The following is a 23,032-nucleotide window of genomic DNA, read 5'->3' as shown; positions in this document are numbered from 1 at the left end:
TGAGATTCGAACTCAGGATCTCCTGTTTACTAGACAGGTGCTTTAACCAACTAAGCCACAGCGCCTGTAGAGGCCAAGTATGTTCCAGGTAAGAACACCGCCACACGTATTTATATCAAACATGTCTCATTCATTTAACCCATATCTCTGTCTTGCAAAATCACGTCACAAAACAGATGTTATTTACTAATATTGGAATCGATATGGACTCCTTCAATTGTCTAGCAACAGGGTTTCTTAAGCTATGTTTTGGGACCCAAAGTGGGCCTGAGTATGTGAGAGGTGGGCAGCGCGATATCAGTAAACATTTTGAGTCACAAGCTATTTCTTCTTAATTTCGGTCATCCGAGGACAGTAAATTTTTCATTTGGGTCTCGAACTGAATAAACTCAAGATACTCTGACCTGGATTCTTAAACTATGGTTTGGGACCCAAAGTGGGAATATCGCGAGATATGAGTAAACATTCAGAATCATACACGATTTCTTCATCATTTTGGTCGTTTCGGGGAAACAACATTTCTCAGTTGGATCTCGAGATTAAAAATGGTAAAAACCTAAGAAAAAGCAGATGAATCAGTTAATGTAAGTAATTAACCTACCATGAGATAGAGACTTTGTCAAATGGAAGAGTTATTGAGTTTCTTAGCTCACACAGGAGGTTTCAACTCATTCAAAATACAACCCTTTTGAAATGGCAATTCTTTGCCGTGACCCGGATTCAGACCGGGGTTCCTGCGGCCACAACGCAGAGTACTAAACACTATACGATCACAGCGAGCTACCAATGATTGCTTGTAAAGCCTACTCATGCTCTGACAGAGACCTGTACAAGCTGGCTGAACTCTTCATTTAGCGCTCGAAATGAATCAACTGAAGAACCAGCTGAAGTTGAGACAGTTGGTACGTTGTAATTCTTTGAAAAAGTTCCCTTTTTCCGTGAAATTGGAATATCTCAATTGCATCCTCCTCACGTCTTTTCTCCTCTCATCACTCCAAATTCTCAAGACTCATTGGTTCATCCGAGGACAGTACATTTTTCATTTGGGTCTCGAACTGAATAAACTCAAGATACTCTGACCTGGATTCTTAAACTATGGTTTGGGAACCAAAGTGGGAATATCGCGAGATATGAGTAAACATTCAGAATCATACACGATATCTTCATCATTTTGGTCGTTTCGGGGAAACAACATCTCTCAGTTGGATCTCGAGATTAAAAATGGTAAAAACCTAAGAAAAAGCAGATGAATCAGTTAATGTAAGTAATTAACCTACCATGAGATAGAGACTTTGTCAAATTGAAGAGTTATTGAGTTTCTTAGCTCACACAGGAGGTTTCAACTCATTCAAAATACAACCCTTTTGAAATGGCAATTCTTTGCCGTGACCCGGATTCAGACCGGGGTTCCTGCGGCCACAACAAAGAGTACTAAACACTATACGATCACAGCGAGCCACCAAAGATTGCTTGTAAAGCCTACTCATGCTCTGACAGAGACCTGTACAAGCTGGCTGAACTCTCCATTTAGCGCTCAAAATGAATCAACTGAAGAACCAGCTGAAGTTGAGACAGTTGGTACGTTGTAATTCTTTGAAAAAGTTCCCTTTTTCCGTGAAATTGGAATATCTCAATTGCATCCTCCTCACGTCTTTTCTCCTCTCATCACTCCAAATTCTCAAGACTCATTGGTTGAGAAAAGCAGAACACTCTCCACTCTGACCTTTCCACCAATGTGTTCAATGACATGTTTGAAAAGGCTCTGCTGAGATTCGAACTCAGGATCTCCTGTTTACTAGACAGGCACTTTAACCAACTAAGCCACAGCGCCTGTAGGGGCCAAGTATGTTCCAGGTAAGAACACCGCCACACGTATTTATATCAAACATGTCTCATTCATTTAACCCATATCTCTGTCTTGCAAAATCACGTCACAAAACAGATGTTATTTACTAATATTGGAATCGATATGGACTCCTTCAATTGTCTAGCAACAGGGTTTCTTAAGCTATGTTTTGGGACCCAAAGTGGGCCTGAGTATGTGAGAGGTGGGCAGCGCGATATCAGTAAACATTTTGAGTCACAAGCTATTTCTTCTTAATTTCGGTCATCCGAGGACAGTAAATTTTTCATTTGGGTCTTGAACTGAATAAACTCAAGATACTCTGACCTGGATTCTTAAACTATGGTTTGGGACCCAAAGTGGGAATATCGCGAGATATGAGTAAACATTCAGAATCATACACGATTTCTTCATCATTTTGGTCGTTTCGGGGAAACAACATTTCTCAGTTGGATCTCGAGATTAAAAATGGTAAAAACCTAAGAAAAAGCAGATGAATCAGTTAATGTAAGTAATTAACCTACCATGAGATAGAGACTTTGTCAAATGGAAGAGTTATTGAGTTTCTTAGCTCACACAGGAGGTTTCAACTCATTCAAAATACAACCCTTTTGAAATGGCAATTCTTTGCCGTGACCCGGATTCAGACCGGGGTTCCTGCGGCCACAACGCAGAGTACTAAACACTATACGATCACAGCGAGCTACCAAAGATTGCTTGTAAAGCCTACTCATGCTCTGACAGAGACCTGTACAAGCTGGCTGAACTCTTCATTTAGCGCTCAAAATGAATCAACTGAAGAACCAGCTGAAGTTGAGACAGTTGGTACGTTGTAATTCTTTGAAAAAGTTCCCTTTTTCCGTGAAATTGGAATATCTCAATTGCATCCTCCTCACATCTTTTCTCCTCTCATCACTCCAAATTCTCAAGACTCATTGGTTGAGAAAAGCAGAACACTCTCCACTCTGACCTTTCCACCAATGTGTTCAATGACATGTTTGAAAAGGCTCTGCTGAGATTCGAACTCAGGATCTCCTGTTTACTAGACAGGCGCTTTAACCAACTAAGCCACAGCGCCTGTAGAGGCCAAGTATGTTCCAGGTAAGAACACTGCCACACGTATTTATATCAAACATGTCTCATTCCTGTTGAGGATATGGCAGACATACGCCCCCTTTGGAGAGATTGGGTACCCCTAGTAAACTGGAAAAAAAATCTTTCAAAAATTGTTAATATATGCAAATAAAAATTATTATTGGATAGAAAACACTCTAAAGATTCTAAAACCGTTGGAATTATGTCTGTAAGTATAGCAGAACTCACAGGGCAGGCATTCTTCCAAACTAGTTTTTGTGGCCATGAAAGTTGGAGCAACTTTGACGTCATGGCCCCCACCCTTCCCAACCAGCTATGATTCTGCGGACACTTTCTATCTCTTCCGCTAGATGTCCTCTTTCATTAGGGCTTCAACCCGTTCAAATCGCGCGAGAATTGACCCTATGGGAGTGAAATTAGTGCGTGCCACGAGAGAATAGGCTGTGCGTATGGGCGCGAATTGGTCACAGCCATTCCTTTGTTTCCAGCACTGAAGAGAAGGGCAGACGATGGCCGATTGAATTGAAGTTTGTTTTGCACGTCTAAAACATCATAAAGCTTGCTTCTGCACTTAGTTTGACCTGTTTAGTCGACATATAATGTGTAATTTTGAAGTTTTGATGCGCAACTTATCCGGACCAGAGGACGTTTTGGGTGCATTTCAGCTGATGTTATTAGCAGTAGCTAATACAAAGACGCAAGACTTGAAACCAAACAATGTATTGGGTAAGTATGAAGCCTTCCAGAACATTCTGAACGAAGACCATCGAAGGTAAGGGAATATTTATGCTTAAATCTGTGTTTCTGTTGACTCCAACATTACGTGGAAATGTAGCTTGGAACTGAGCGCTGTCTCACAATATGGAATAGTGTGCGATTTCTGTAACGTTAAAAATAAATCTAACACAGCGGTTGCATAAAGAAGCAGTGTATCTTTCTAACTATATGTAGAACATGTATATTTAGTCAAAGTTTATGATGTCTATTTACGTTATCTTGCCGCGCTACATAGATTTCCTGCGGGCATTTTTGAGTAATTTCTGAAGGTGAACTCACTGTAAATGGACATTTATGGATATAAATGGCATATTATTGAAAAAAAAAAATATGTACTGTGTAATATGTCATATTACTGTCATCTGATGAAGATTTTCAAAAGGTTAGTGAGCGATTTATTTTTTAATCCTGCGTTTGTTGATTGCATGTTTTGGCTATTGAAATGAGCTGTGTCTGGTGGTGGTTTTACATATATATGTGCTATGTTTTCGCCGTAAAACATTTTAGAAATCTGACTTGCTGGCTAAATGAACAAGATGTTTATCTTTCATTTGAGCTATTGGACTTGTTAATGTGTGGAGGTTAAATATTTTTAAGAATATTTTTGCGTTCCATGCGCCACCGTTTCAGCTGCACGTGGGAGGGTTGATTCCCAATTGGGAACCAATATCGTAAACAGGTTAACCCGTATCTCTGTCTTGCAAAATCACGTCACAAAACAGATGATATTTACTAATATTGGAATCGATATGGACTCCTTCAATTGTCTAGCAACAGGGTTTCTTAAGCTATGTTTTGGGACCCAAAGTGGGCCTGAGTATGTGAGAGGTGGGCAGCGCGATATCAGTAAACATTTTGAGTCACAAGCTATTTCTTCTTAATTTCGGTCATCCGAGGACAGTACATTTTTCATTTGGGTCTCGAACTGAATAAACTCAAGATACTCTGACCTGGATTCTTAAACTATGGTTTGGGACCCAAAGTGGGAATATCGCGAGATATGAGTAAACATTCAGAATCATACACGATATCTTCATCATTTTGGTCGTTTCGGGGAAACAACATCTCTCAGTTGGATCTCGAGATTAAAAATGGTAAAAACCTAAGAAAAAGCAGATGAATCAGTTAATGTAAGTAATTAACCTACCATGAGATAGAGACTTTGTCAAATGGAAGAGTTATTGAGTTTCTTAGCTCACACAGGAGGTTTCAACTCATTCAAAATACAACCCTTTTGAAATGGCAATTCTTTGCCGTGACCCGGATTCAGACCGGGGTTCCTGCGGCCACAACGCAGAGTACTAAACACTATACGATCACAGCGAGCTACCAAAGATTGCTTGTAAAGCCTACTCATGCTCTGACAGAGACCTGTACAAACTGGCTGAACTCTTCATTTAGCGCTCGAAATGAATCAACTGAAGAACCAGCTGAAGTTGAGACAGTTGGTACGTTGTAATTCTTTGAAAAAGTTCCCTTTTTCCGTGAAATTGGAATATCTCAATTGCATCCTCCTCACGTCTTTTCTCCTCTCATCACTCCAAATTCTCAAGACTCATTGGTTCATCCGAGGACAGTACATTTTTCATTTGGGTCTCGAACTGAATAAACTCAAGATACTCTGACCTGGATTCTTAAACTATGGTTTGGGAACCAAAGTGGGAATATCGCGAGATATGAGTAAACATTCAGAATCATACACGATATCTTCATCATTTTGGTCGTTTCGGGGAAACAACATCTCTCAGTTGGATCTCGAGATTAAAAATGGTAAAAACCTAAGAAAAAGCAGATGAATCAGTTAATGTAAGTAATTAACCTACCATGAGATAGAGACTTTGTCAAATTGAAGAGTTATTGAGTTTCTTAGCTCACACAGGAGGTTTCAACTCATTCAAAATACAACCCTTTTGAAATGGCAATTCTTTGCCGTGACCCGGATTCAGACCGGGGTTCCTGCGGCCACAACAAAGAGTACTAAACACTATACGATCACAGCGAGCCACCAAAGATTGCTTGTAAAGCCTACTCATGCTCTGACAGAGACCTGTACAAGCTGGCTGAACTCTCCATTTAGCGCTCAAAATGAATCAACTGAAGAACCAGCTGAAGTTGAGACAGTTGGTACGTTGTAATTCTTTGAAAAAGTTCCCTTTTTCCGTGAAATTGGAATATCTCAATTGCATCCTCCTCACGTCTTTTCTCCTCTCATCACTCCAAATTCTCAAGACTCATTGGTTGAGAAAAGCAGAACACTCTCCACTCTGACCTTTCCACCAATGTGTTCAATGACATGTTTGAAAAGGCTCTGCTGAGATTCGAACTCAGGATCTCCTGTTTACTAGACAGGCACTTTAACCAACTAAGCCACAGCGCCTGTAGGGGCCAAGTATGTTCCAGGTAAGAACACCGCCACACGTATTTATATCAAACATGTCTCATTCATTTAACCCATATCTCTGTCTTGCAAAATCACGTCACAAAACAGATGTTATTTACTAATATTGGAATCGATATGGACTCCTTCAATTGTCTAGCAACAGGGTTTCTTAAGCTATGTTTTGGGACCCAAAGTGGGCCTGAGTATGTGAGAGGTGGGCAGCGCGATATCAGTAAACATTTTGAGTCACAAGCTATTTCTTCTTAATTTCGGTCATCCGAGGACAGTAAATTTTTCATTTGGGTCTTGAACTGAATAAACTCAAGATACTCTGACCTGGATTCTTAAACTATGGTTTGGGACCCAAAGTGGGAATATCGCGAGATATGAGTAAACATTCAGAATCATACACGATTTCTTCATCATTTTGGTCGTTTCGGGGAAACAACATTTCTCAGTTGGATCTCGAGATTAAAAATGGTAAAAACCTAAGAAAAAGCAGATGAATCAGTTAATGTAAGTAATTAACCTACCATGAGATAGAGACTTTGTCAAATGGAAGAGTTATTGAGTTTCTTAGCTCACACAGGAGGTTTCAACTCATTCAAAATACAACCCTTTTGAAATGGCAATTCTTTGCCGTGACCCGGATTCAGACCGGGGTTCCTGCGGCCACAACGCAGAGTACTAAACACTATACGATCACAGCGAGCTACCAAAGATTGCTTGTAAAGCCTACTCATGCTCTGACAGAGACCTGTACAAGCTGGCTGAACTCTTCATTTAGCGCTCAAAATGAATCAACTGAAGAACCAGCTGAAGTTGAGACAGTTGGTACGTTGTAATTCTTTGAAAAAGTTCCCTTTTTCCGTGAAATTGGAATATCTCAATTGCATCCTCCTCACATCTTTTCTCCTCTCATCACTCCAAATTCTCAAGACTCATTGGTTGAGAAAAGCAGAACACTCTCCACTCTGACCTTTCCACCAATGTGTTCAATGACATGTTTGAAAAGGCTCTGCTGAGATTCGAACTCAGGATCTCCTGTTTACTAGACAGGCGCTTTAACCAACTAAGCCACAGCGCCTGTAGAGGCCAAGTATGTTCCAGGTAAGAACACTGCCACACGTATTTATATCAAACATGTCTCATTCCTGTTGAGGATATGGCAGACATACGCCCCCTTTGGAGAGATTGGGTACCCCTAGTAAACTGGAAAAAAAATCTTTCAAAAATTGTTAATATATGCAAATAAAAATTATTATTGGATAGAAAACACTCTAAAGATTCTAAAACCGTTGGAATTATGTCTGTAAGTATAGCAGAACTCACAGGGCAGGCATTCTTCCAAACTAGTTTTTGTGGCCATGAAAGTTGGAGCAACTTTGACGTCATGGCCCCCACCCTTCCCAACCAGCTATGATTCTGCGGACACTTTCTATCTCTTCCGCTAGATGTCCTCTTTCATTAGGGCTTCAACCCGTTCAAATCGCGCGAGAATTGACCCTATGGGAGTGAAATTAGTGCGTGCCACGAGAGAATAGGCTGTGCGTATGGGCGCGAATTGGTCACAGCCATTCCTTTGTTTCCAGCACTGAAGAGAAGGGCAGACGATGGCCGATTGAATTGAAGTTTGTTTTGCACGTCTAAAACATCATAAAGCTTGCTTCTGCACTTAGTTTGACCTGTTTAGTCGACATATAATGTGTAATTTTGAAGTTTTGATGCGCAACTTATCCGGACCAGAGGACGTTTTGGGTGCATTTCAGCTGATGTTATTAGCAGTAGCTAATACAAAGACGCAAGACTTGAAACCAAACAATGTATTGGGTAAGTATGAAGCCTTCCAGAACATTCTGAACGAAGACCATCGAAGGTAAGGGAATATTTATGCTTAAATCTGTGTTTCTGTTGACTCCAACATTACGTGGAAATGTAGCTTGGAACTGAGCGCTGTCTCACAATATGGAATAGTGTGCGATTTCTGTAACGTTAAAAATAAATCTAACACAGCGGTTGCATAAAGAAGCAGTGTATCTTTCTAACTATATGTAGAACATGTATATTTAGTCAAAGTTTATGATGTCTATTTACGTTATCTTGCCGCGCTACATAGATTTCCTGCGGGCATTTTTGAGTAATTTCTGAAGGTGAACTCACTGTAAATGGACATTTATGGATATAAATGGCATATTATTGAAAAAAAAAAATATGTACTGTGTAATATGTCATATTACTGTCATCTGATGAAGATTTTCAAAAGGTTAGTGAGCGATTTATTTTTTAATCCTGCGTTTGTTGATTGCATGTTTTGGCTATTGAAATGAGCTGTGTCTGGTGGTGGTTTTACATATATATGTGCTATGTTTTCGCCGTAAAACATTTTAGAAATCTGACTTGCTGGCTAAATGAACAAGATGTTTATCTTTCATTTGAGCTATTGGACTTGTTAATGTGTGGAGGTTAAATATTTTTAAGAATATTTTTGCGTTCCATGCGCCACCGTTTCAGCTGCACGTGGGAGGGTTGATTCCCAATTGGGAACCAATATCGTAAACAGGTTAACCCGTATCTCTGTCTTGCAAAATCACGTCACAAAACAGATGATATTTACTAATATTGGAATCGATATGGACTCCTTCAATTGTCTAGCAACAGGGTTTCTTAAGCTATGTTTTGGGACCCAAAGTGGGCCTGAGTATGTGAGAGGTGGGCAGCGCGATATCAGTAAACATTTTGAGTCACAAGCTATTTCTTCTTAATTTCGGTCATCCGAGGACAGTACATTTTTCATTTGGGTCTCGAACTGAATAAACTCAAGATACTCTGACCTGGATTCTTAAACTATGGTTTGGGACCCAAAGTGGGAATATCGCGAGATATGAGTAAACATTCAGAATCATACACGATATCTTCATCATTTTGGTCGTTTCGGGGAAACAACATCTCTCAGTTGGATCTCGAGATTAAAAATGGTAAAAACCTAAGAAAAAGCAGATGAATCAGTTAATGTAAGTAATTAACCTACCATGAGATAGAGACTTTGTCAAATGGAAGAGTTATTGAGTTTCTTAGCTCACACAGGAGGTTTCAACTCATTCAAAATACAACCCTTTTGAAATGGCAATTCTTTGCCGTGACCCGGATTCAGACCGGGGTTCCTGCGGCCACAACGCAGAGTACTAAACACTATACGATCACAGCGAGCTACCAAAGATTGCTTGTAAAGCCTACTCATGCTCTGACAGAGACCTGTACAAACTGGCTGAACTCTTCATTTAGCGCTCGAAATGAATCAACTGAAGAACCAGCTGAAGTTGAGACAGTTGGTACGTTGTAATTCTTTGAAAAAGTTCCCTTTTTCCGTGAAATTGGAATATCTCAATTGCATCCTCCTCACGTCTTTTCTCCTCTCATCACTCCAAATTCTCAAGACTCATTGGTTGAGAAAAGCAGAACACTCTCCACTCTGACCTTTCCACCAATGTGTTCAATGACATGTTTGAAAAGGCTCTGCTGAGATTCGAACTCAGGATCTCCTGTTTACTAGACAGGCGCTTTAACCAACTAAGCCACAGCGCCTGTAGGGGCCAAGTATGTTCCAGGTAAGAACACCGCCACACGTATTTATATCAAACATGTCTCATTCATTTAACCCATATCTCTGTCTTGCAAAATCACGTCACAAAACAGATGTTATTTACTAATATTGGAATCGATATGGACTCCTTCAATTGTCTAGCAACAGGGTTTCTTAAGCTATGTTTTGGGACCCAAAGTGGGCCTGAGTATGTGAGAGGTGGGCAGCGCGATATCAGTAAACATTTTGAGTCACAAGCTATTTCTTCTTAATTTCGGTCATCCGAGGACAGTACATTTTTCATTTGGGTCTCGAACTGAATAAACTCAAGATACTCTGACCTGGATTCTTAAACTATGGTTTGGGAACCAAAGTGGGAATATCGCGAGATATGAGTAAACATTCAGAATCATACACGATTTCTTCATCATTTTGGTCGTTTCGGGGAAACAACATTTCTCAGTTGGATCTCGAGATTAAAAATGGTAAAAACCTAAGAAAAAGCAGATGAATCAGTTAATGTAAGTAATTAACCTACCATGAGATAGAGACTTTGTCAAATGGAAGAGTTATTGAGTTTCTTAGCTCACACAGGAGGTTTCAACTCATTCAAAATACAACCCTTTTGAAATGGCAATTCTTTGCCGTGACCCGGATTCAGACCGGGGTTACTGCGGCCACAACGCAGAGTACTAAACACTATACGATCACAGCGAGCTACCAAAGATTGCTTGTAAAGCCTACTCATGCTCTGACAGAGACCTGTACAAGCTGGCTGAACTCTTCATTTAGCGCTCGAAATGAATCAACTGAAGAACCAGCTGAAGTTGAGACAGTTGGTACGTTGTAATTCTTTGAAAAAGTTCCCTTTTTCCGTGAAATTGGAATATCTCAATTGCATCCTCCTCACATCTTTTCTCCTCTCATCACTCCAAATTCTCAAGACTCATTGGTTGAGAAAAGCAGAACACTCTCCACTCTGACCTTTCCACCAATGTGTTCAATGACATGTTTGAAAAGGCTCTGCTGAGATTCGAACTCAGGATCTCCTGTTTACTAGACAGGCGCTTTAACCAACTAAGCCAGAGCGCCTGTAGAGGCCAAGTATGTTCCAGGTAAGAACACTGCCACACGTATTTATATCAAACATGTCTCATTCATTTAACCCGTATATCTGTCTTGCAAAATCACGTCACAAAACAGATGTTATTTACTAATATTGGAATCGATATGGACTCCTTCAATTGTCTAGCAACAGGGTTTCTTAAGCTATGTTTTGGGACCCAAAGTGGGCCTGAGTATGTGAGAGGTGGGCAGCGCGATATCAGTAAACATTTTGAGTCACAAGCTATTTCTTCTTAATTTCGGTCATCCGAGGACAGTAAATTTTTCATTTGGGTCTCGAACTGAATAAACTCAAGATACTCTGACCTGGATTCTTAAACTATGGTTTGGGAACCAAAGTGGGAATATCGCGAGATATGAGTAAACATTCAGAATCATACACGATTTCTTCATCATTTTGGTCGTTTCGGGGAAACAACATTTCTCAGTTGGATCTCGAGATTAAAAATGGTAAAAACCTAAGAAAAAGCAGATGAATCAGTTAATGTAAGTAATTAACCTACCATGAGATAGAGACTTTGTCAAATGGAAGAGTTATTGAGTTTCTTAGCTCACACAGGAGGTTTCAACTCATTCAAAATACAACCCTTTTGAAATGGCAATTCTTTGCCGTGACCCGGATTCAGACCGGGGTTCCTGCGGCCACAACGCAGAGTACTAAACACTATACGATCACAGCGAGCTACCAAAGATTGCTTGTAAAGCCTACTCATGCTCTGACAGAGACCTGTACAAGCTGGCTGAACTCTTCATTTAGCGCTCGAAATGAATCAACTGAAGAACCAGCTGAAGTTGAGACAGTTGGTACGTTGTAATTCTTTGAAAAAGTTCCCTTTTTCCGTGAAATTGGAATATCTCAATTGCATCCTCCTCACATCTTTTCTCCTCTCATCACTCCAAATTCTCAAGACTCATTGGTTGAGAAAAGCAGAACACTCTCCACTCTGACCTTTCCACCAATGTGTTCAATGACATGTTTGAAAAGGCTCTGCTGAGATTTGAATTCAGGATCTCCTGTTTACTAGACAGGCGCTTTAACCAACTAAGCCACAGCGCCTGTAGAGGCCAAGTATGTTCCAGGTAAGAACACTGCCACACGTATTTATATCAAACATGTCTCATTCATTTAACCCGTATCTCTGTCTTGCAAAATCACGTCACAAAACAGATGTTATTTAGTAATATTGGAATCGATATGGACTCCTTCAATTGTCTAGCAACAGGGTTTCTTAAGCTATGTTTTGGGACCCAAAGTGGGCCTGAGTATGTGAGAGGTGGGCAGCGCGATATCAGTAAACATTTTGAGTCACAAGCTATTTCTTCTTAATTTCGGTCATCCGAGGACAGTAAATTTTTCATTTGGGTCTCGAACTGAATAAACTCAAGATACTCTGACCTGGATTCTTAAACTATGGTTTGGGACCCAAAGTGGGAATATCGCGAGATATGAGTAAACATTCAGAATCATACACGATTTCTTCATCATTTTGGTCGTTTCGGGGTAACAACATTTCTCAGTTGGATCTCGAGATTAAAAATGGTAAAAACCTAAGAAAAAGCAGATGAATCAATTAATGTAAGTAATTAACCTACCATGAGATAGAGACTTTGTCAAATGGAAGAGTTATTGAGTTTCTTAGCTCACACAGGAGGTTTCAACTCATTCAAAATACAACCCTTTTGAAATGGCAATTCTTTGCCGTGACCCGGATTCAGACCGGGGTTCCTGCGGCCACAACAAAGAGTACTAAACACTATACGATCACAGCGAGCCACCAAAGATTGCTTGTAAAGCCTACTCATGCTCTGACAGAGACCTGTACAAGCTGGCTGAACTCTTCATTTAGCGCTCGAAATGAATCAACTGAAGAACCAGCTGAAGTTGAGACAGTTGGTACGTTGTAATTCTTTGAAATAGTTCCCTTTTTCCGTGAAATTGGAATATCTCAATTGCATCCTCCTCACATCTTTTCTCCTCTCATCACTCCAAATTCTCAAGACTCATTGGTTGAGAAAAGCAGAACACTCTCCACTCTGACCTTTCCACCAATGTGTTCAATGACATGTTTGAAAAGGCTCAGCTGAGATTTGAATTCAGGATCTCCTGTTTACTAGACAGGCGCTTTAACCAACTAAGCCACAGCGCCTGTAGAGGCCAAGTATGTTCCAGGTAAGAACACTGCCACACGTATTTATATCAAACATGTCTCATTCATTTAACCCGTATCTCTGTCTTGCAAAATCACGTCACAAAACAGATGTTATTTACTAATATTGGAATCGATATGGACTCCTTCAATTGTCTAGCAACAGGGTTTCTTAAGCTATGTTTTGGGACCCAAAGTGGGCCTGAGTATGTGAGAGGTGGGCAGCGCGATATCAGTAAACATTTTGAGTCACAAGCTATTTCTTCTTAATTTCGGTCATCCGAGGACAGTACATTTTTCATTTGGGTCTCGAACTGAATAAACTCAAGATACTCTGACCTGGATTCTTAAACTATGGTTTGGGACCCAAAGTGGGAATATCGCGAGATATGAGTAAACATTCAGAATCATACACGATATCTTCATCATTTTGGTCGTTTCGGGGAAACAACATCTCTCAGTTGGATCTCGAGATTAAAAATGGTAAAAACCTAAGAAAAAGCAGATGAATCAGTTAATGTAAGTAATTAACCTACCATGAGATAGAGACTTTGTCAAATGGAAGAGTTATTGAGTTTCTTAGCTCACACAGGAGGTTTCAACTCATTCAAAATACAACCCTTTTGAAATGGCAATTCTTTGCCGTGACCCGGATTCAGACCGGGGTTCCTGCGGCCACAACGCAGAGTACTAAACACTATACGATCACAGCGAGCTACCAAAGATTGCTTGTAAAGCCTACTCATGCTCTGACAGAGACCTGTACAAGCTGGCTGAACTCTTCATTTAGCGCTCGAAATGAATCAACTGAAGAACCAGCTGAAGTTGAGACAGTTGGTACGTTGTAATTCTTTGAAAAAGTTCCCTTTTTCCGTGAAGTTGGAATATCTCAATTGCATCCTCCTCACATCTTTTCTCCTCTCATCACTCCAAATTCTCAAGACTAATTGGTTGAGAAAAGCAGAACACTCTGACCTTTCCACCAATGTGTTCAATGACATGTTTGAAAAGGCTCTGCTGAGATTCGAACTCAGGATCTCCTGTTTACTAGACAGGCGCTTTAACCAACTAAGCCACAGCGCCTGTAGATGCCAAGTATGTTCCAGGTAAGAACACTGCCACACGTATTTATATCAAACATGTCTCATTCATTTAACCCGTATATCTGTCTTGCAAAATCACGTCACAAAACAGATGTTATTTACTAATATTGGAATCGATATGGACTCCTTCAATTGTCTAGCAACAGGGTTTCTTAAGCTATGTTTTGGGACCCAAAGTGGGCCTGAGTATGTGAGAGGTGGGCAGCGCGATATCAGTAAACATTTTGAGTCACAAGCTATTTCTTCTTAATTTCGGTCATCCGAGGACAGTACATTTTTCATTTGGGTCTCGAACTGAATAAACTCAAGATACTCTGACCTGGATTCTTAAACTATGGTTTGGGACCCAAAGTGGGAATATCGCGAGATATGAGTAAACATTCAGAATCATACACGATTTCTTCATCATTTTGGTCGTTTCGGGGAAACAACATTTCTCAGTTGGATCTCGAGATTAAAAATGGTAAAAACCTAAGAAAAAGCAGATGAATCAGTTAATGTAAGTCATTAACCTACCATGAGATAGAGACTTTGTCAAATGGAAGAGTTACTGAGTTTCTTAGCTCACACAGGAGGTTTCAACTCATTCAAAATACAACCCTTTTGAAATGGCAATTCTTTGCCGTGACCCGGATTCAGACCGGGGTTCCTGCGGCCACAACGCAGAGTACTAAACACTATACGATCACAGCGAGCTACCAAAGATTGCTTGTAAAGCCTACTCATGCTCTGACAGAGACCTGTACAAGCTGGCTGAACTCTTCATTTAGCGCTCGAAATGAATCAACTGAAGAACCAGCTGAAGTTGAGACAGTTGGTACGTTGTAATTCTTTGAAATAGTTCCCTTTTTCCGTGAAATTGGAATATCTCAATTGCATCCTCTTCACGTCTTTTCTCCTCTCATCACTCCAAATTCTCAAGACTCATTGGTTCATCCGAGGACAGTAAATTTTTCATTTGGGTCTCGAACTGAATAAACTCAAGATACTCTGACCTGGATTCTTAAACTATGGTTTGGGACCCAAAGTGGGAATATCGCGAGATATGAGTAAACATTCAGAATCATACACGATTTCTTCATCATTTTGGTCGTTTCGGGGAAACAACATTTCTCAGTTGGATCTCGAGATTAAAAATGGTAAAAACCTAAGAAAAAGCAGATGAATCAGTTAATGTAAGTCATTAACCTACCATGAGATAGAGACTTTGTCAAATGGAAGAGTTATTGAGTTTCTTAGCTCACACAGGAGGTTTCAACTCATTCAAAATACAACCCTTTTGAAATGGCAATTCTTTGCCGTGACCCGGATTCAGACCGGGGTTCCTGCGGCCACAACGCAGAGTACTAAACACTATACGATCACAGCGAGCTACCAAAGATTGCTTGTAAAGCCTACTCATGCTCTGACAGAGACCTGTACAAGCTGGCTGAACTCTTCATTTAGCGCTCGAAATGAATCAACTGAAGAACCAGCTGAAGTTGAGACAGTTGGTACGTTGTAATTCTTTGAAATAGTTCCCTTTTTCCGTGAAATTGGAATATCTCAATTGCATCCTCCTCACATCTTTTCTCCTCTCATCACTCCAAATTCTCAAGACTCATTAGTTGAGAAAAGCAGAACACTCTCCACTCTGACCTTTCCACCAATGTGTTCAATGACATGTTTGAAAAGGCTCTGCTGAGATTCGAACTCAGGATCTCCTGTTTACTAGACAGGCGCTTTAACCAACTAAGCCACAGCGCCTGTAGATGCCAAGTATGTTCCAGGTAAGAACACTGCCACACGTATTTATATCAAACATGTCTCATTCATTTAACCCGTATATCTGTCTTGCAAAATCACGTCACAAAACAGATGTTATTTACTAATATTGGAATCGATATGGACTCCTTCAATTGTCTAGCAACAGGGTTTCTTAAGCTATGTTTTGGGACCCAAAGTGGGCCTGAGTATGTGAGAGGTGGGCAGCGCGATATCAGTAAACATTTTGAGTCACAAGCTATTTCTTCTTAATTTCGGTCATCCGAGGACAGTACATTTTTCATTTGGGTCTCGAACTGAATAAACTCAAGATACTCTGACCTGGATTCTTAAACTATGGTTTGGGACCCAAAGTGGGAATATCGCGAGATATGAGTAAACATTCAGAATCATACACGATTTCTTCATCATTTTGGTCGTTTCGGGGAAACAACATTTCTCAGTTGGATCTCGAGATTAAAAATGGTAAAAACCTAAGAAAAAGCAGATGAATCAGTTAATGTAAGTCATTAACCTACCATGAGATAGAGACTTTGTCAAATGGAAGAGTTATTGAGTTTCTTAGCTCACACAGGAGGTTTCAACTTATTCAAAATACAACCCTTTTGAAATGGCAATTCTTTGCCGTGACCCGGATTCAGACCGGGGTTCCTGCGGCCACAACGCAGAGTACTAAACACTATACGATCACAGCGAGCTACCAAAGATTGCTTGTAAAGCCTACTCATGCTCTGACAGAGACCTGTACAAGCTGGCTGAACTCTTCATTTAGCGCTCGAAATGAATCAACTGAAGAACCAGCTGAAGTTGAAACAGTTGGTACGTTGTAATTCTTTGAAAAAGTTCCCTTTTTCCGTGAAATTGGAATATCTCAATTGCATCCTCCTCACATCTTTTCTCCTCTCATCACTCCAAATTCTCAAGACTCATTGGTTGAGAAAAGCAGAACACTCTCCACTCTGACCTTTCCACCAATGTGTTCAATGACATGTTTGAAAAGGCTCTGCTGAGATTCGAACTCAGGATCTCCTGTTTACTAGACAGGCGCTTTAACCAACTAAGCCACAGCGCCTGTAGATGCCAAGTATGTTCCAGGTAAGAACACTGCCACACGTATTTATATCAAACATGTCTCATTCATTTAACCCGTATATCTGTCTTGCAAAATCACGTCACAAAACAGATGTTATTTACTAATATTGGAATCGATATGGACTCCTTCAATTGTCTAGCAACAGGGTTTCTTAAGCTATGTTTTGGGACCCAAAGTGGGCCTGAGTATGTGAGAGGTGGGCAGCGCGATATCAGTAAACATTTTGAGTCACAAGCTATTTCTTCTTAATTTCGGTCATCCGAGGACAGTACATTTTTCATTTGGGTCTCGAACTGAATAAACTCAAGATACTCTGACCTGGATTCTTAAACTATGGTTTGGGACCCAAAGTGGGAATATCGCGAGATATGAGTAAACATTCAGAATCATACACGATTTCTTCATCATTTTGGTCGTTTCGGGGAAACAACATTTCTCAGTTGGATCTCGAGATTAAAAATGGTAAAAACCTAAGAAAAAGCAGATGAATCAGTTAATGTAAGTCATTAACCTACCATGAGATAGAGACTTTGTCAAATGGAAGAGTTATTGAGTTTCTTAGCTCACACAGGAGGTTTCAACTCATTCAAAATACAACCCTTTTGAAATGGCAATTCTTTGCCGTGACCCGGATTCAGACCGGGGTTCCTGCGGCCACAACGCAGAGTACTAAACACTATACGATCACAGCGAGCTACCAAAGATTGCTTGTAAAGCCTACTCATGCTCTGACAGAGACCTGTACAAGCTGGCTGAACTCTTCATTTAGCGCTCGAAATGAATCAACTGAAGAACCAGCTGAAGTTGAGACAGTTGGTACGTTGTAATTCATTGAAATAGTTCCCTTTTTCCGTGAAATTGGAATATCTCAATTGCATCCTCCTCACATCTTTTCTCCTCTCATCACTCCAAATTCTCAAGACTCATTAGTTGAGAAAAGCAGAACACTCTCCACTCTGACCTTTCCACCAATGTGTTCAATGACATGTTTGAAAAGGCTCTGCTGAGATTCGAACTCAGGATCTCCTGTTTACTAGACAGGCGCTTTAACCAACTAAGCCACAGCGCCTGTAGATGCCAAGTATGTTCCAGGTAAGAACACTGCCACACGTATTTATATCAAACATGTCTCATTCATTTAACCCGTATATCTGTCTTGCAAAATCACGTCACAAAACAGATGTTATTTACTAATATTGGAATCGATATGGACTCCTTCAATTGTCTAGCAACAGGGTTTCTTAAGCTATGTTTTGGGACCCAAAGTGGGCCTGAGTATGTGAGAGGTGGGCAGCGCGATATCAGTAAACATTTTGAGTCACAAGCTATTTCTTCTTAATTTCGGTCATCCGAGGACAGTACATTTTTCATTTGGGTCTCGAACTGAATAAACTCAAGATACTCTGACCTGGATTCTTAAACTATGGTTTGGGACCCAAAGTGGGAATATCGCGAGATATGAGTAAACATTCAGAATCATACACGATTTCTTCATCATTTTGGTCGTTTCGGGGAAACAACATTTCTCAGTTGGATCTCGAGATTAAAAATGGTAAAAACCTAAGAAAAAGCAGATGAATCAGTTAATGTAAGTCATTAACCTACCATGAGATAGAGACTTTGTCAAATGGAAGAGTTATTGAGTTTCTTAGCTCACACAGGAGGTTTCAACTTATTCAAAATACAACCCTTTTGAAATGGCAATTCTTTGCCGTGACCCGGATTCAGACCGGGGTTCCTGCGGCCACAACGCAGAGTACTAAACACTATACGATCACAGCGAGCTACCAAAGATTGCTTGTAAAGCCTACTCATGCTCTGACAGAGACCTGTACAAGCTGGCTGAACTCTTCATTTAGCGCTCGAAATGAATCAACTGAAGAACCAGCTGAAGTTGAGACAGTTGGTACGTTGTAATTCTTTGAAAAAGTTCCCTTTTTCCGTGAAATTGGAATATCTCAATTGCATCCTCCTCACATCTTTTCTCCTCTCATCACTCCAAATTCTCAAGACTCATTGGTTGAGAAAAGCAGAACACTCTCCACTCTGACCTTTCCACCAATGTGTTCAATGACATGTTTGAAAAGGCTCTGCTGAGATTCGAACTCAGGATCTCCTGTTTACTAGACAGGCGCTTTAACCAACTAAGCCACAGCGCCTGTAGATGCCAAGTATGTTCCAGGTAAGAACACTGCCACACGTATTTATATCAAACATGTCTCATTCATTTAACCCGTATATCTGTCTTGCAAAATCACGTCACAAAACAGATGTTATTTACTAATATTGGAATCGATATGGACTCCTTCAATTGTCTAGCAACAGGGTTTCTTAAGCTATGTTTTGGGACCCAAAGTGGGCCTGAGTATGTGAGAGGTGGGCAGCGCGATATCAGTAAACATTTTGAGTCACAAGCTATTTCTTCTTAATTTCGGTCATCCGAGGACAGTACATTTTTCATTTGGGTCTCGAACTGAATAAACTCAAGATACTCTGACCTGGATTCTTAAACTATGGTTTGGGACCCAAAGTGGGAATATCGCGAGATATGAGTAAACATTCAGAATCATACACGATTTCTTCATCATTTTGGTCGTTTCGGGGAAACAACATTTCTCAGTTGGATCTCGAGATTAAAAATGGTAAAAACCTAAGAAAAAGCAGATGAATCAGTTAATGTAAGTCATTAACCTACCATGAGATAGAGACTTTGTCAAATGGAAGAGTTATTGAGTTTCTTAGCTCACACAGGAGGTTTCAACTCATTCAAAATACAACCCTTTTGAAATGGCAATTCTTTGCCGTGACCCGGATTCAGACCGGGGTTCCTGCGGCCACAACGCAGAGTACTAAACACTATACGATCACAGCGAGCTACCAAAGATTGCTTGTAAAGCCTACTCATGCTCTGACAGAGACCTGTACAAGCTGGCTGAACTCTTCATTTAGCGCTCGAAATGAATCAACTGAAGAACCAGCTGAAGTTGAGACAGTTGGTACGTTGTAATTCATTGAAATAGTTCCCTTTTTCCGTGAAATTGGAATATCTCAATTGCATCCTCCTCACATCTTTTCTCCTCTCATCACTCCAAATTCTCAAGACTCATTAGTTGAGAAAAGCAGAACACTCTCCACTCTGACCTTTCCACCAATGTGTTCAATGACATGTTTGAAAAGGCTCTGCTGAGATTCGAACTCAGGATCTCCTGTTTACTAGACAGGCGCTTTAACCAACTAAGCCACAGCGCCTGTAGATGCCAAGTATGTTCCAGGTAAGAACACTGCCACACGTATTTATATCAAACATGTCTCATTCATTTAACCCGTATATCTGTCTTGCAAAATCACGTCACAAAACAGATGTTATTTACTAATATTGGAATCGATATGGACTCCTTCAATTGTCTAGCAACAGGGTTTCTTAAGCTATGTTTTGGGACCCAAAGTGGGCCTGAGTATGTGAGAGGTGGGCAGCGCGATATCAGTAAACATTTTGAGTCACAAGCTATTTCTTCTTAATTTCGGTCATCCGAGGACAGTACATTTTTCATTTGGGTCTCGAACTGAATAAACTCAAGATACTCTGACCTGGATTCTTAAACTATGGTTTGGGACCCAAAGTGGGAATATCGCGAGATATGAGTAAACATTCAGAATCATACACGATTTCTTCATCATTTTGGTCGTTTCGGGGAAACAACATTTCTCAGTTGGATCTCGAGATTAAAAATGGTAAAAACCTAAGAAAAAGCAGATGAATCAGTTAATGTAAGTCATTAACCTACCATGAGATAGAGACTTTGTCAAATGGAAGAGTTATTGAGTTTCTTAGCTCACACAGGAGGTTTCAACTTATTCAAAATACAACCCTTTTGAAATGGCAATTCTTTGCCGTGACCCGGATTCAGACCGGGGTTCCTGCGGCCACAACGCAGAGTACTAAACACTATACGATCACAGCGAGCTACCAAAGATTGCTTGTAAAGCCTACTCATGCTCTGACAGAGACCTGTACAAGCTGGCTGAACTCTTCATTTAGCGCTCGAAATGAATCAACTGAAGAACCAGCTGAAGTTGAGACAGTTGGTACGTTGTAATTCTTTGAAAAAGTTCCCTTTTTCCGTGAAATTGGAATATCTCAATTGCATCCTCCTCACATCTTTTCTCCTCTCATCACTCCAAATTCTCAAGACTCATTGGTTGAGAAAAGCAGAACACTCTCCACTCTGACCTTTCCACCAATGTGTTCAATGACATGTTTGAAAAGGCTCTGCTGAGATTCGAACTCAGGATCTCCTGTTTACTAGACAGGCGCTTTAACCAACTAAGCCACAGCGCCTGTAGATGCCAAGTATGTTCCAGGTAAGAACACTGCCACACGTATTTATATCAAACATGTCTCATTCATTTAACCCGTATATCTGTCTTGCAAAATCACATCACAAAACAGATGTTATTTACTAATATTGGAATCGATATGGACTCCTTCAATTGTCTAGCAACAGGGTTTCTTAAGCTATGTTTTGGGACCCAAAGTGGGCCTGAGTATGTGAGAGGTGGGCAGCGCGATATCAGTAAACATTTTGAGTCACAAGCTATTTCTTCTTAATTTCGGTCATCCGAGGACAGTACATTTTTCATTTGGGTCTCGAACTGAATAAACTCAAGATACTCTGACCTGGATTCTTAAACTATGGTTTGGGACCCAAAGTGGGAATATCGCGAGATATGAGTAAACATTCAGAATCATACACGATTTCTTCATCATTTTGGTCGTTTCGGGGAAACAACATTTCTCAGTTGGATCTCGAGATTAAAAATGGTAAAAACCTAAGAAAAAGCAGATGAATCAGTTAATGTAAGTCATTAACCTACCATGAGATAGAGACTTTGTCAAATGGAAGAGTTATTGAGTTTCTTAGCTCACACAGGAGGTTTCAACTCATTCAAAATACAACCCTTTTGAAATGGCAATTCTTTGCCGTGACCCGGATTCAGACCGGGGTTCCTGCGGCCACAACGCAGAGTACTAAACACTATACGATCACAGCGAGCTACCAAAGATTGCTTGTAAAGCCTACTCATGCTCTGACAGAGACCTGTACAAGCTGGCTGAACTCTTCATTTAGCGCTCGAAATGAATCAACTGAAGAACCAGCTGAAGTTGAGACAGTTGGTACGTTGTAATTCTTTGAAATAGTTCCCTTTTTCCGTGAAATTGGAATATCTCAATTGCATCCTCCTCACATCTTTTCTCCTCTCATCACTCCAAATTCTCAAGACTCATTAGTTGAGAAAAGCAGAACACTCTCCACTCTGACCTTTCCACCAATGTGTTCAATGACATGTTTGAAAAGGCTCTGCTGAGATTCGAACTCAGGATCTCCTGTTTACTAGACAGGCGCTTTAACCAACTAAGCCACAGCGCCTGTAGATGCCAAGTATGTTCCAGGTAAGAACACTGCCACACGTATTTATATCAAACATGTCTCATTCATTTAACCCGTATCTCTGTCTTGCAAAATCACGTCACAAAACAGATGTTATTTACTAATATTGGAATCGATATGGACTCCTTCAATTGTCTAGCAACAGGGTTTCTTAAGCTATGTTTTGGGACCCAAAGTGGGCCTGAGTATGTGAGAGGTGGGCAGCGCGATATCAGTAAACATTTTGAGTCACAAGCTATTTCTTCTTAATTTCGGTCATCCGAGGACAGTACATTTTTCATTTGGGTCTCGAACTGAATAAACTCAAGATACTCTGACCTGGATTCTTAAACTATGGTTTGGGACCCAAAGTGGGAATATCGCGAGATATGAGTAAACATTCAGAATCATACACGATTTCTTCATCATTTTGGTCGTTTCGGGGAAACAACATTTCTCAGTTGGATCTCGAGATTAAAAATGGTAAAAACCTAAGAAAAAGCAGATGAATCAGTTAATGTAAGTCATTAACCTACCATGAGATAGAGACTTTGTCAAATGGAAGAGTTATTGAGTTTCTTAGCTCACACAGGAGGTTTCAACTCATTCAAAATACAACCCTTTTGAAATGGCAATTCTTTGCCGTGACCCGGATTCAGACCGGGGTTCCTGCGGCCACAACGCAGAGTACTAAAC

The 23,032-nt window shown here is 40.4% G+C and overlaps 11 non-coding genes across 11 annotated transcripts; all 11 read right to left on the bottom strand.

Moving 5' to 3' along the window:
- Window positions 1-2,847: 2,847 nt before the first annotated feature.
- Window positions 2,848-2,921, bottom strand: trnat-agu. The gene has a single exon. It is a non-coding gene; the product is annotated as a tRNA-Thr (tRNA).
- Window positions 2,922-7,108: 4,187 nt separating this feature from the next.
- trnat-agu lies at window positions 7,109-7,182 on the bottom strand. Its single transcript has one exon. It is a non-coding gene; the product is annotated as a tRNA-Thr (tRNA).
- A 2,421-nt stretch (window positions 7,183-9,603) lies between these two features.
- trnat-agu lies at window positions 9,604-9,677 on the bottom strand. The gene has a single exon. It is a non-coding gene; the product is annotated as a tRNA-Thr (tRNA).
- A 4,279-nt stretch (window positions 9,678-13,956) lies between these two features.
- trnat-agu lies at window positions 13,957-14,030 on the bottom strand. The gene has a single exon. It is a non-coding gene; the product is annotated as a tRNA-Thr (tRNA).
- Window positions 14,031-15,722: 1,692 nt separating this feature from the next.
- trnat-agu lies at window positions 15,723-15,796 on the bottom strand. The gene has a single exon. It is a non-coding gene; the product is annotated as a tRNA-Thr (tRNA).
- Window positions 15,797-16,812: 1,016 nt separating this feature from the next.
- Window positions 16,813-16,886, bottom strand: trnat-agu. The gene has a single exon. It is a non-coding gene; the product is annotated as a tRNA-Thr (tRNA).
- A 1,016-nt stretch (window positions 16,887-17,902) lies between these two features.
- Window positions 17,903-17,976, bottom strand: trnat-agu. The gene has a single exon. It is a non-coding gene; the product is annotated as a tRNA-Thr (tRNA).
- Window positions 17,977-18,992: 1,016 nt separating this feature from the next.
- trnat-agu lies at window positions 18,993-19,066 on the bottom strand. Its single transcript has one exon. It is a non-coding gene; the product is annotated as a tRNA-Thr (tRNA).
- A 1,016-nt stretch (window positions 19,067-20,082) lies between these two features.
- trnat-agu lies at window positions 20,083-20,156 on the bottom strand. The gene has a single exon. It is a non-coding gene; the product is annotated as a tRNA-Thr (tRNA).
- A 1,016-nt stretch (window positions 20,157-21,172) lies between these two features.
- Window positions 21,173-21,246, bottom strand: trnat-agu. Its single transcript has one exon. It is a non-coding gene; the product is annotated as a tRNA-Thr (tRNA).
- Window positions 21,247-22,262: 1,016 nt separating this feature from the next.
- trnat-agu lies at window positions 22,263-22,336 on the bottom strand. The gene has a single exon. It is a non-coding gene; the product is annotated as a tRNA-Thr (tRNA).
- Window positions 22,337-23,032: the final 696 nt, after the last annotated feature.

The sequence above is a fragment of the Oncorhynchus mykiss genome, chromosome 16, assembly GCF_013265735.2.
Source record: "Oncorhynchus mykiss isolate Arlee chromosome 16, USDA_OmykA_1.1, whole genome shotgun sequence".
Classification (NCBI taxonomy): Eukaryota; Metazoa; Chordata; class Actinopteri; order Salmoniformes; family Salmonidae; genus Oncorhynchus; species Oncorhynchus mykiss.
The sequence above is the reverse complement of the archived record's forward strand: the minus strand, read 5'-3'. Positions and strand labels throughout refer to the sequence as shown.